At 46.6% G+C, this 12,986-nt stretch overlaps 1 protein-coding gene across 1 annotated transcript in view; it reads left to right on the forward strand.

Annotated features, from left to right (window-relative positions):
* The window catches only part of Sfl (N-deacetylase and N-sulfotransferase sfl), a 231,922-nt gene that overhangs the window by 17,169 nt on the left and 201,767 nt on the right, over positions 1-12,986 (forward strand). Inside the window, exon 2 of the mRNA XM_076780407.1 lies at positions 8,678-8,739. The gene's annotated coding sequence lies outside the window, so the exon portion shown is untranslated. The remainder of the gene's footprint in view (positions 1-8,677; positions 8,740-12,986) is intronic.

A 12,986-nucleotide genomic window follows, 5' to 3' on the forward strand; every position in this document is an offset into this window, starting at 1 on the left:
CGTATCTCTTTACAAGATCTAGCAACGTGGCCCGCTAAATCGGCTTCTGTGTATCTATTCGCAGGCACGAAAATTGCACGTGGGTGCGACGTTATCTTGGGTGGTTCGATATCGATCGATGCCGTCGCGGCTTATCTCGTTGTCCCAGCGCATTCGGGTGTCGTTATCGCTGCTACGGCAAGAAATTTTCCTCCAACTCGCCTTCCCCCTATCGCGCCGAGAAAATTACGTTCGATGAAAATGGAGCAGTTTTCGAAAAGCGCAACCAACACTAGCCTCGCACGCGTTTTCGTACACGGTCGAGAACGATAAGGGAATTGCTGATTCATCGCGTACAATTTTCCAAATATTTTCTGCTCCTTAACTCTGTAAACTGGATGATTTCTCCTATACGTGGACATGGAACTTGGTTCGAAACAGCGAGACCAAAGGACGAGAGGAATACGTTGATCGGCGATTTCTTCTGTTCCCGTAGCCGATACAGCGGCTTTTCTTTCACTCAGGCTTTTTATCCTCCGGTTCTCCCTGTTCGCGTCTCATCGCGTCTCCAATTTATCTTTCGGAGGATAAAAATGAAAAGTACGCTGGCTGGAGGGCAGCTAAGAATTGGGAAGCACGGAGTCAGAGTTGGCGTGGAAGCGCAAAGCAGGTAACGCCGGGAGTAGTCGTGGATGCGCGTAACCCTCGCTGGATGAAATGGTCGTTTGTCATCGTTGAATAATCGCGGAGGACTGGAAGGGTGGGGCGTTGGGTCGAAGAAGGTTGAATGTCGGTGGTGACGACGGAGAAAGAGGAGTCGAAGTCAGTGTGGCAGGGCCGTTTAAAAGTACAATGGAGACCATTTACTCTCGACTCTCTTGTAGCGGTCCGTTCGTTCGCTCCCCCGCGTATCCCTCCTCGTGCCAGAAAAGTACCTCGCGACGGGCTGGGAATCTACCTCATTGATGCACCCTCGTGGGTGGTGTCTGTGAGAGCTCGACTATTTCGTAGGAAACGGAAGGCAGAAGCGTCGTTCTTTTTAACGGGAGAGCATTTGATAAGTTCGCAACCGGTATAATAGAATCTCGCGAGAGTAATGACAGTGGCAGAGGCAGTCGCGAGTAACGACGCGCAATAAGCTCCCCGGATATATATCCTCGAGAGTATCGCTATGATTTACCACGCGATAATGCGATTATGCATCTTTCGGGGCAATCTGTCACTGTCACCGATCGAAGCCGCGGATCGTTACACTACCTTTAACTACGACCGCGCGCGATCTATTACTTTTCATCTTCGATTTCGCTCCGAACTGTTACGTTCACCGTAACAAGTGCCTGGAAACGCCGTGGAATATTCAACCGTGTCAAACGTCTTACTTTGGAATATCGATTCGACGCGAAATTTCCCGATGGTCGCGCAATGTTCCACCTTTACTATCCATCGAAATATGCAGTTTGCTTCGAAAGAAACGTTTCTGCGGTGGATTGTTTTCAAAGGAGCCTCGACAGCGTATCGAACGCGTTTTAATATCGATTCTTCGAGTTCGTTGCGAGCGGTACACCGCGACGTCTAAGCCCGATTACCGATTCGTGTGGCTGCCTAGGCGGCATCATTATGCCGCGCGTCGAGAAGACGACGAGCCATCCGTTCTAATTACTCAAGACGGGCCCCGATGGTCAACATTGGTATCCGAATGTTAACGCGACCGTCGTCGGATCGATGCAACGACCGGCTCTCGACTGGGGCTCGAGTTATGCCTAATGCTTAAGCGATTCGATCTGTAATGCCAAGTGCTAAGTCGCTCCGACCATAGAGATAGCCAACAGAAACGTAATTTCAAGTTCAGCGATAGGTTTCCTATCGATTAAAGTAAGAGTCGCGCAGTATCTTCTGTAATTTTCAAATTGTAACGCGAATAGGGAACGTTGTAGATGCTGTTACGCTACAGGTACATTCTACCACGATCGACTAGGAAGTAAACGAATAAATGTTGTGCAAGGTCTGCTCGTATACCACGTCTGTGACTGTATCACGGTAAGTATCGATCATACATTCAGCGATAATTAATGTTCCTAAACCGCTAATAGGTTATCGATTATTGGTGGAGAAGGAAAAGCTGCCGTTTTGTTATTCATTATTTATTGTTTCACGGATGTGTTGATAATTATCACGACGCGTAACCTAATTTCCTACAAACTGTTCGCGTTCCATTAAATCGTCGATATCCGCGATCCAAACAGCGTCTCGTACGATAAAGCCCTCCCGTCAGGCATATCGAGCGAGGTATCAATTCTGGTTATAATAACACGCATTTTCGGACATTTTAGCAAAAGACGAAAGGCCGCGTTTGCGAGCTCTTCCGGTCGAAAATTACAGTCGCGTGACTGTCGCTCGTCCATCCCTGCTGGCGGAGCGAAGCAACCTGGCTGAAAAATGAAGCCGCATTACCGACGATTGCCGTCGATAGCCTCGCTTGCGCGTCGAGTCATTAGCCGCGACGCGACGGTATACCCATAATTTACAGGGTCGGGATGAAACGAGCGACGCGTCTCGAATCAATCGGAACGACGAGCTACCGAATCGTATTTCCCGTGCGACACATTATGCGTGTTGTTGCCGGATGCCTGGCCGACCTGTGCTCCAAGATAACTTGCCACGCACGCTCCATCGCGACAACAGGAGACGCGAAAGTTTTTCCCTTCGGAAAATGGTCCGGTTTCTATGGAAGACGGGTAGCGTCGATAGTTGGTGTTTTGTTAAAACCCTCTGGGCAGATAGAATCTGCCGCACCCTTGTGTCGCGTTTACACTGCCTTAAGTAAGCCCGTTTTCGTGTCAATGGACGATGAATCCATCCACGGGCTTTATCTCGACGGCACGCCCCCTTAGGTATATTCCACGTCCACGTTTCCCTCTTTTCGTACATAATGCGCCGCGACATATACTCGCCTTAATGTTTTCAATTATTAGTGGTGCAAATTGTAGGACTTGAACAAGGCGTTCGTCGGATTTTTACCAACGACAGATTAACGTGGCTGGTAATTAGGCTTTGACAGGATACTGCGCGTAGTAAGAGCGATTCTGTAATTTGCGTAAACAGTGGGGAAGGAAATAACGAGCATGGGGTCGGGGCGTAGCTTGTTCGCGTTTCGGTTTCTAGAGCGTCGAGTTCGTTACGATTTGAATTTCGCGTCGACTATTTTCGATATATGTAGCCACGTCAGTAAACGAGGAAGTTTCCGTTCGTGTAGCCCGTAGTGAAATGGTAGGAGCGGCTGCCACACGGATCAAGGACTTTTCCATGGGCGGTGGCTGCGAGCGCCAGCGATATTTGCTACTCGCCAATATTGGTCTTCGCTATCGGCTGTTTGCCGGTAAATAGGAATTTTCTCCTGGACGACGGATACTTGGTCGACGTGCACCGGCAACGAGATTCAACGCGCGACGATCGGTATGGTTTTTCCAAGTATTCGACTCGCTCGAAAGGCGGGACCAGTCGCGGTGGCCAGGAAATGCGGGCGAAATCGGTTCAGAATCGATGGAAAGCAACCCCTATGACTCGATAATACCAACGCCCAATGTTTTTCCTTTCTTCGTGACGAACAACGAGGATGCTTTCCGTACCGCGGTTTAATCTCCGATGCGTTCACGCTCCTCTCCCCGCATCCTCGAAGCTTTTTTTTTTTCCACCATCGACGCTCCTTTTGTTGCATTGCACGATGATTCTGTCTCGGAAGCACCGAGGTGTCGCCACACCGTTTACGACGTGCCAACGATCGTGAGCATCGATCACAGAAAAAGGCATTAAAAATGCCGGCGTCGCTATTGTTTGCCAGAGTTTTCTCGCGTGCAATTTCTACCGGTTCTTCCGTGCGTTTCGATAGAAAGAAAAAAAAAGAAGACTCGTTGCGTTGTAGTTTGTACGTTGCACGTCGCACGACGCAGGCCACATAGGCAAGTCGGTCACGCGATCTAAGAGTCATCCACCCACACGGTGGATGTCTTTATCTGCCCTCTTACCGTAATGTTTCCTTGCCACGCGTTCAAAGGCTAGCAATTTTATTCTTCGACCCGAATACAGATTCGCCTTTAAGAAAGAGACCGTGGGTTATCGATCCTCCGTCTAAAACGACGCGATCAACGAGTTGACCGCAGCTGCTTACCGTAGTAACGCTGTGCCCCTGGTGATCAGACTACGCGCGTGAGTAGTCGAGACCGATTATAGCCAGACGAGCCCCCGTATACACTTTTAAGGATTTTATTTAACGTGGCAATAGAGTCTGACTCTATAGTAGTCATGGAAGCTCCTTAGTTTGAATCGAGCAAACGTGGTACGGCATCTCGCGATTTCGTTCTTTAGTTTTTATTAGCTCTTCGGTCGTTTAAATAAGCCCGACGTTGCGATAAGGATCGCAGGTGTAGTAAAATAAATTACATACGTAATACCGAGTGGCCAACCCTATTACCGCCGACTGTGCAAGCCACTCTTGCCATTGCTTCTACCCTTTTCCCTTTGCCCTCTCGGTCCGTTCTGTGAAAATAGCGAAACCGGAACGAACCCGAACGTTGGAACGGCGAGATATTTTTTCTCAATTTCCTCGGCAACGCGCCGTAGCCCGGAATCTCTTTTGATTCCGGATGGAACGAGGCTTTTCGTATTATTGGTTTTCTTTAAACGAATCGGCCGTATTTAACCGCTATGGTTTCGCGATTGCCTAGAAAATTTTACGTTCGCATCGTGCGGGTTGTTGTATCGATTAATTTTGTTCTTTCATCGGCGGTAATCCAGAGAAAAAGACGGATACTATACGCGCTGGTAGTTTCAAAGGTTACGAATTTCTGCACGCTTTACAGCTTTACAGCGTCGTTAGATTGTTCCTCTATAGCGATGTACAGAGCTCGGTAACCGATCGACCTAGAACTCTTAGCGAAACAGAACTTGCTAAACTCTCGAACGGCTATAACGACGGGCTTGGTATCTTAACCTTGAACTATGCCCAGTTCGATCTTCGTGCAACTATTCTTAGGTTTCGAAGCTTTAACATCTGGATTTGAAAACCTTAGAACGGTAAGAATAAAACGTCAAGATATTTGTTTGAATATTTAAATGCAGTGCCCCGTTCTCGATGCGTATTCTTTGACTGTTGAAATCTACTTCGTAACACCGATTATATCGCATTCTATTATCGCGAGCTTTCGAATTGCGTGATTCGAGCACCGCTTAAATTCACCCTGTTGTAAATCCACCTCAAGGAGCGGTATCGTACGATCTCGAAGCGACTACGCCACGAACGTCCGTTACGACCGATTATTATGACACCGTATTGACCGTTTCTCTTTTTCCTCTGTTATAACGTTAACGCGAGGTGCGTACGCATCGAACGACGGTTAACGGGCCCTGGCAATAAAAAGGCTGCTGTTCCATCGATTACAATTCCGTAACGGAACTTTGTACGATAAAGCAATAACTCTAAATATCGAGATATCGATCCATGGCCTCGTTTCTCCGGATTAATTCGATCGTAAGTAACGCTCGCTTCATGCCGCGCGTCCCACGCGTTCCACGCGGTTTTCTATTATATTAGGTTGGGGAAAAAGAAATCCATTATTTTCACGTTTATTTCAAGACTTTATCTAACATGATTTGGATTGTCCGACTTGGGTTAAATAGGTACCATTTTGTTTTATAGTCTATTGGCATTTCAAAGGTAACTTCATAATGCCGCTCTCATAGAAGTCTTGGTACCTATTGACGAAAAACTCGACCAAGCGATTTTCACAATCTTCTCTTGATACCAATTTCTCATCACTAAGGAAGTTTTGCAACTACAACAAAAGATGATAATCGCTTGGTGCCAGGTCCGGACTATAAGGTGGATGCATCAAAACTTCCCAACCAAGCTGCCGGAGTTTTTGACAAGTCACTATAGACGGGTGCAGCTTGGTGTTGTCCTGATGGAGCACAACACCTCTCTTGTTGGCCAATTTTGGCCGCTTCTGGTCGATCGCTAGCTTCAAACGGTCCAATTGTTGACAGCAGAGGTCTGAATTTAGTGTTTGGTCATATGGAAGTAGCTCATAGTAAATGATACCTTTCCAGTCCCATCAAATGCACAGCAAAACTTTCCTGGCTGTTGATTCTGGTTTGACCATCGTTTGAGCCGCTTCACCATGCTTTGACCACAATCATTTTCACACAATATTGTCGTGTGTGATCTATTTCTCATCTTCAGTCACCATCCGTTTAAGAAATGGGTCGATTTCATTCCGTTTGACCAAGTCATCGCACATAGAAATTCGATCCATCATGTTTTTTCTGTCAATTCGTGTGGCATCCAAACATCGAGCTTCTTTTTGAATCCAGCTTTATGCAAATGATTTGAAACTATTTTATAGTCGAGTTTTAGCTTCTCGGCGATGATACGACTGCTAACATGTCGGTCTTCTCCGATCATTTCCATGATTTTATCGACATTTTGGACGACAAGCCTACTCGTGCAAAATGCATCTTTAACATCGAAAATACCAAAACGGAATCGACAAAACAAAAAATTGCGCATAATTGGCTGTGACAGTATCGAGGTCATAAACACCATTCACAATTTCAGCTGCCTAGCTTGAATTCTCGCCTTTATCAAAGAAAAATTGTAAAATATACCAACTTTTCTCTTTGGTAATTTCCCTCTTTTACATCCTATAACTCACAGCTGAATCGACCAACCAAAAAACTGTAAAAGAATTTTTTTTAGTGCGGAATGTCACTTTTCCAACGAGCACAAATCTCAATTTGTTTGACCAATACTTTACGAAATATGTATCACTACAACCATCTAGGTGAAAAATAATGGATTTCTTTTTCCCCACCCTAATATTTTACTTCCGTTCTCCGGTTCGATCGTACTCGGTCCTCTACCTCGCGTTTCTTACATTTCTATCCAAGGATACGATTGTACGTAATTACGTGAATTACAAACGTACACGTACGAGTTTTATTCGCCTTGTATTTGGAAAGTATAAGAAAAACGGAAACCCGGTAGAGACGGAGAACGACAGTTTCCCAATTGGAAATTTCAAAGCTTAACGCCACAACTTGGTTCGTTGTCGCCGAGAACTTGGACGGAAGTTGTCTCATGAATTCGACTGGTTCAATTCCGAACCGGGAAAGGGTTGAAAGGGGTGGCTCTTAATATTGCACGATCTCGAAAACCGTTTCCGCGTCTATCGAACAGCTATGCGACCTCGGCCAGCGTCTATGCACACCCTAGGAATTCCTATCTATTTTATTACGTCTCGGAAATTTCGACAATTTTCGGGTTTACCTCTAGACCGTCGCCTGACGCGCAACAATCGCGAGTACTTGTTGCTGGATCGGTTAAACGCGGTGCAACCCTATACGAGGCTTATGATTAAGGAACGAAATGCCATAAGATATAAACGATGTTTTCTGTTGAGCGCGAGCAACGCGAATCGAGAAATTTTACAGGAAAATTTACAGATTAGTGTAATAGTTTGCACCGCTTAAAACAATTAGGCGACCTTGTTTTTCTACACTTTGTATACAATATAATAATATTTCCATCGAATCCATTAGCGAGCGATAAACTCGTTCCGACAGTCGTCGCCGTCGGAAATATTCGCGCTAGATTCCGCTTTAAACATTTAATTGCGGAAAATATTTGACGAAATTAACAATTACCAAGAGTAAGGTGTGAAAGTAATTGGATGCACATTGCATCGTTAGCGTGTACTAGTGTCTCGTTAAAATTTTTTCCTAGAAAAAACGAAGCAAAGTCTGAACGCTGAAATAAACCGCAGTTCCCGCAAATTTTTGCGATGATAAAAAAAAAAGTATGCGGCAATACTATGCCCCAGGTCGCGAGCGTAATTACATAAATCTCATTATAGAAAAAAGTAACCCCTCGACGCAAGGACGTAATCCAACTAATTGCGCCCCGATCGGGAAAACGGTAACGTACGAACGCCGTGTATCGCGATTAATAATAGTTCTTTGTGCGTTCGATGTTGTTCGAAATTCAAGGATCTCGTTAGAGCAGTAATCTTCTTAACTTTTCATCGTTGATCGAACGTACGCGCGATATACTACGTTTAACGTGTATCGCCGATAAAACGCGTGTTCGTTTTTTTTATTGCGACCATGCGTGCATGCGACCGCGTGCGAATAAACGTGGCCGATAACGAAGTCGGTTCAGATCGATATCGGGAAGGGGTGACAGGTAGAATTTACCATTCTTTCGTCGAGTCTTCGAGACGAGATAATACCGAGAACGAGAGAAAAAAATGAACCGAAGGAGGGTTAAACGAACGTTGCCCCCAAGGAAGTCCGTCGTGGGAGGAATTCCTACTTGCCGGAAACTTGGAAAGCCTTTTATTCGGTCCCTTCGGTGCCAGGGCGAAACGTAGCCGTCGTAGGGTGGTTTGGAGGGTGCCGAAGGGATCCACGAAAGACTCCTCCTTCGTATACCCTCGGCATTTGGTTAACCTCGAAGACGTGAAATAAAATCGAACCGATACGAAAGGTAACGAGGGGGTGGTATCGTTCCGCCGCGACCCAACGTTTCTTTAACGGATCGGTCGAACGGCAAACTTCTCTTTACCGTTATTACTTGGTCGCTCGCAGTCCACCGGGAACATGGATTTACTTTTTTTACACACGATTTTCTGCTTCATTTTTTCAGACCGAATGCCCTGAGAATTCAACGAAGGAAGCGAAAGTCGGGCGTCGCGATGGGCTGAAGAGGTGAGTTGCATCCTAGCGTGCCTGAAACTATTCCGTCAAACTATTTAAAGCGTTTCGCGTGCCTCGGTAGTTTTCCAAGACCAACGCGCGTTTCTGCTTGGATATTTCCTCTTCCGCGAGCGTGTAAAAACTTAAAGAAACGTAAGAGTTAAACGTTTCGCGGACGTTGTTAGTTAGTATCTTCAAGCGAACAGAACGCGTTCGAAACTTCTCGATTGGAAGTTTAGCAAAGAACCGAAACGTTCCTCGACCAAGCATTTTCCCGCGCACATATTTCGTCTCCCTCCATCGATCCTTTTCCCTCCGAGCTTTGTTAATTCACTCCCCCGTGTTATCCTTTCTGTTCGTCTCTCGTGTGGCCTCCGCGATAACTCCTTGATCTCCTTGGCCCCTCGAGACCGGACAGTTTCGTTTCCATCGAGCGCCGTGCTGTTTACAGAACCCTCGAGCCAACGGGATCCGGACGCTCGAGCAGTTCTCGAAACTTACGCCATGAATGTCTGAAACCCGGTAAGGGTTAGGTTGTATTCTTTCGCGTGCGCGCGCTATCATCGACGAACGACGTTAAAAAGAGAGGGACGGTGTATGAAGACTTTGCGTTAAACAGCTGACATTGTTCTTGTAAACGCCGTAAGCTTCGTGGACGTCGAACGTTCCTTGAGAAAAATGGCGTTCTCGAAGAAGGAATACGATAAACTTTTCCTGACTTTTAAACGACGAACGGACTCTCGAGCGACACTTGGCCAGACAAATTTCACGGGCAACAAGTGCTTTATAGTCTCCTTTAAAACGGTGGTTCTTGCGACATTTGCATAATAAAACATTTTACTGTGAAAACAGGGAACTGTTGGTCCGAACGAAGGGGTTATAAGATTTCATAGAACGCGCGATGGTTCCATACTCCCCAAAGGAAAAATGGATTACGCGTAAGTTTTTCTTTACATCGTATGCAACGTTGCAGTGGTTTGAAAATATTTCTACCTTTTATCGAAAACTTGTTGCCACGATGGACAGGACGGATAGCTTTGGAAAAAGATAAACTCTTTTTTAACGCGTAGTATTTATATATTTAAAATGATACGACGATCTTACGATTGTTTGTACGAATAAAAGAAAGAAAAAGTAACGATCGATCGTCAGATCGAACGGAATTGATTGAATAAAAAGAAGGGCGCAAACATCGGTCCTTGTTCATGACAAAGAAACGTAGATCGTCGCGCTGAAAGAAAAAAAATAGTTGTTTCGTTCCGTTGGACCGAGCATAACGTTACGAGCGCTCGAGCCAATTGCGTCTTTATCGCGCGGCGATAAATGAACACGTTCCCTTTGCGAGCGTCTGGATCCATAATTGCCCTTTGCTCCCGGTAACGTGTATCGGTAGCAGCGACGGTTACTGGAATCCACGACACGATGCGCATCTATTATTACTCGCACACGGAGCTGAATACCTGACGGAAACTCACCCCTATTCCCATTCCCCGTGGCGCGGCGCGGCGTTGCGCGAGAATATTTACCCGAGCAGTGTTCGCCGCTTTCCGCGCTAATAAACCGTTCTCCCTGCCACCGTCGCTAATTACTCGACGAACGAACCCTACGATCCCCCGACTCCACCCTTTTCACCCCACCACTCCGTCTCGCGTCCTCTTCTAGCGAAACACCGTGCCTTCCGTCTCTTCGAATCTCGCGTCCCTTTGAGCGCGCAACTCCACCTCGCTTGCCTCCGCTGTCAGATACCAAGATATTCTCGGTATATCTCTTCGTCCTCGAAACTACCATTGCGTCTTCTAATGGCTCGCTCGCTGTCTTTCGCAGACGGAGCGAACAATGCAAACGATAACCGCGCTAATCAGTAGGGCGGTTACCCTATGACCTACGATATTCGTTCGTCATCGTACGCGCGTCCCCAGTTGCGAGAGAAAGTAGAAGAAGGATCACTGTAGGTATAACAAGAAGGAATCGAAGAAACAAAAGTTAGAAAGTGCGAGTGGAAAACATTGGACAATTAAGAGTAGCAAGAGGCAGACGGTGGGTACGTTTATTCGGTACGGTGCGCTCGTTAGCATTAAATTGAGTCGCCTATAAAAGTCGAGGAACCCTCCTTCCAGTTTCCTGTCCCATACATTATTATCAAGTCAAAGTTCCAAGATCACGTTCCAGATGAAACTATCGCTACGAACTATATTATTAATCGACTGTAATTCAGGGTAAATTCCCATTCAATCTTCGGTCTTGTTAGTAATTTGATCCTTGGTCGTTAAACAAAAGTATTCCACGTAGCTACGTCGCGCAAATAATAAGTGATGGATTTACGAAGGATTCGTCCGGACTAGAGGACCCTCGAAAATTGAAACGGCTCGACAGGTTCGTCTTGACCGAATCGGATACTTGGCAGAATATCTATGAACATTTGTCTACTTAGAAGCGTAGAGACGTCGGTCTTGGACTCCCAGGGGGTTTAATTAAGAGGGCGTGTTGTCCGTGGGTCGTCGTTGATCAATAGCTCAAGGGGTGCCGTCTATTTGAACCTTCTTTGTCCTTCTAGCCTGTCGTTCTCTGTTTCTGTTCTTGTTCACACGTCTGTACGGTTCGCTCGCCGGATTCCTCTGTCTTTCTCCTTCCGAACTCTAGCTTCGATTTCTGCACGCTCGGACACTAATGCTAGCCGGGCTCTTTGATGTCGTCGGCTGGAAGACGTCGTCGCGTTGTCATGGATACCCTGGGATCCGTCGCGGAACCAACAAGTCTCTTATTTTCCCACCCGCTAGAAATTAACCGATACTCGTTTCGGAAGATTCGAGATAGAGCGATCGACGATAATGTTACGTGTTACAAGTTGATTTAATAGATCGTCTCCTTCCTTAACGGAAGAAAATTGCGATTGCAGATGCAAACGTTTTCAGCTCGCTATTATTAAGAATATAATGGTGCGTTTCGGGGTGCCCTCGACGCGCCAAGCCCGTCTTTATATGTATTAGTGTTAATACCAGCTTCTATCCGAGCTGACAACCTCTGGTCTCGACGTCTTTCACGTGTACCGACCACTCGAGAGTCCGTTTACAATAGACATGTCGGCGAACGAATGTCCTCTTACATTCGCTTCATGCAAGTGTGTGGAGGGTGACAGCCTATTCTCCCCCTTCGTATTGTTACCGTGTTTTATCGTGCATCGAGCATAGGCGATAATCGTTACCGTAAATTTATCGTCGAATCGGTAATGCAGGTCCGAGTATTTTTCGAAATTGAATCGCGATAAGACGTATGCTGCGTATGCACGAAAGAAACCCTCATTTTGTAACGTTACCCTGTAGACCTTGCGCAGTTTGGTTGCCCGACAACAGCATCGAGGCGAAACTTTCGAGGGGGTTCGACGTTGGATACGAGTCAACGAACGCGGATGAAAAGTCACGATCTTCTCTTTGCCGTGTTAAACGGGACGAGTGTTTTTCGGCGTGCAGATCGATAAACCGTGTACGGTTGTGTAAATTACGGTACGAGCCATTTGCAAAGTTTCGTAGCCGACGCGCTTGTCAAATTAATCGGCAAACTCATACGGTGGTTCAGCAAACTGTACGTCTCCTCGTGGAACCGTTTCCAGATTGTCCGCCGCGAACTGCCGATCGCAATGTTCTAAACCACTTAACCGCGGCCGCGGCGGCGGTTAGACGAGCATCGAAAACGCGCTCGTGCCGCACCGAAACTACCGAAACCCCGCTAAATCCCGGGGACTTCCGGAATTCGCGGTATCACTGTTCGTTCGCCCCTGCATTCGAAATTAGCAGACTGCGGAGCATTTTCTCTCCTACGGAACAAGAAGAATTCACAACGCGCTTTATCGCTGATGTATCCCTATCCGAATAATATTACTTTATAAATCGATAAGTTGGGAAGCAAAGAAGGTAGAAAGATAGAGGGAGTATCAGCCGATGGTGAAGAATAGTTTTCGCGTAAAGGTACAAAACGTATAGAAAGGTAAAGGGAGATCGTGAAAAGGAACAAAGAAGCGTGGCGCAAACAAACATCGAGAGGCATCGAAATTAGCTGCACAGAGCCAGAAATGGAAGTTCCGCGATGCAGCCAGGAGGGTTAGCGGTTCCCCGACGCAGCGCGGAGGAGGCTAGTTCCGTGCATGTAAAATAGACCCAAGTGCACGGTCGTGTGCACCTGAAAGGGGATCGGATAGAAGCGAACAGAAGATAGGGATATTAATCCACGAGCAACTCGCCGCAGAGTAAACCCGGTCGGGTTGT

The sequence above is a fragment of the Colletes latitarsis genome, chromosome 2, assembly GCF_051014445.1.
Source record: "Colletes latitarsis isolate SP2378_abdomen chromosome 2, iyColLati1, whole genome shotgun sequence".
NCBI classification, from domain to species: Eukaryota; Metazoa; Arthropoda; class Insecta; order Hymenoptera; family Colletidae; genus Colletes; species Colletes latitarsis.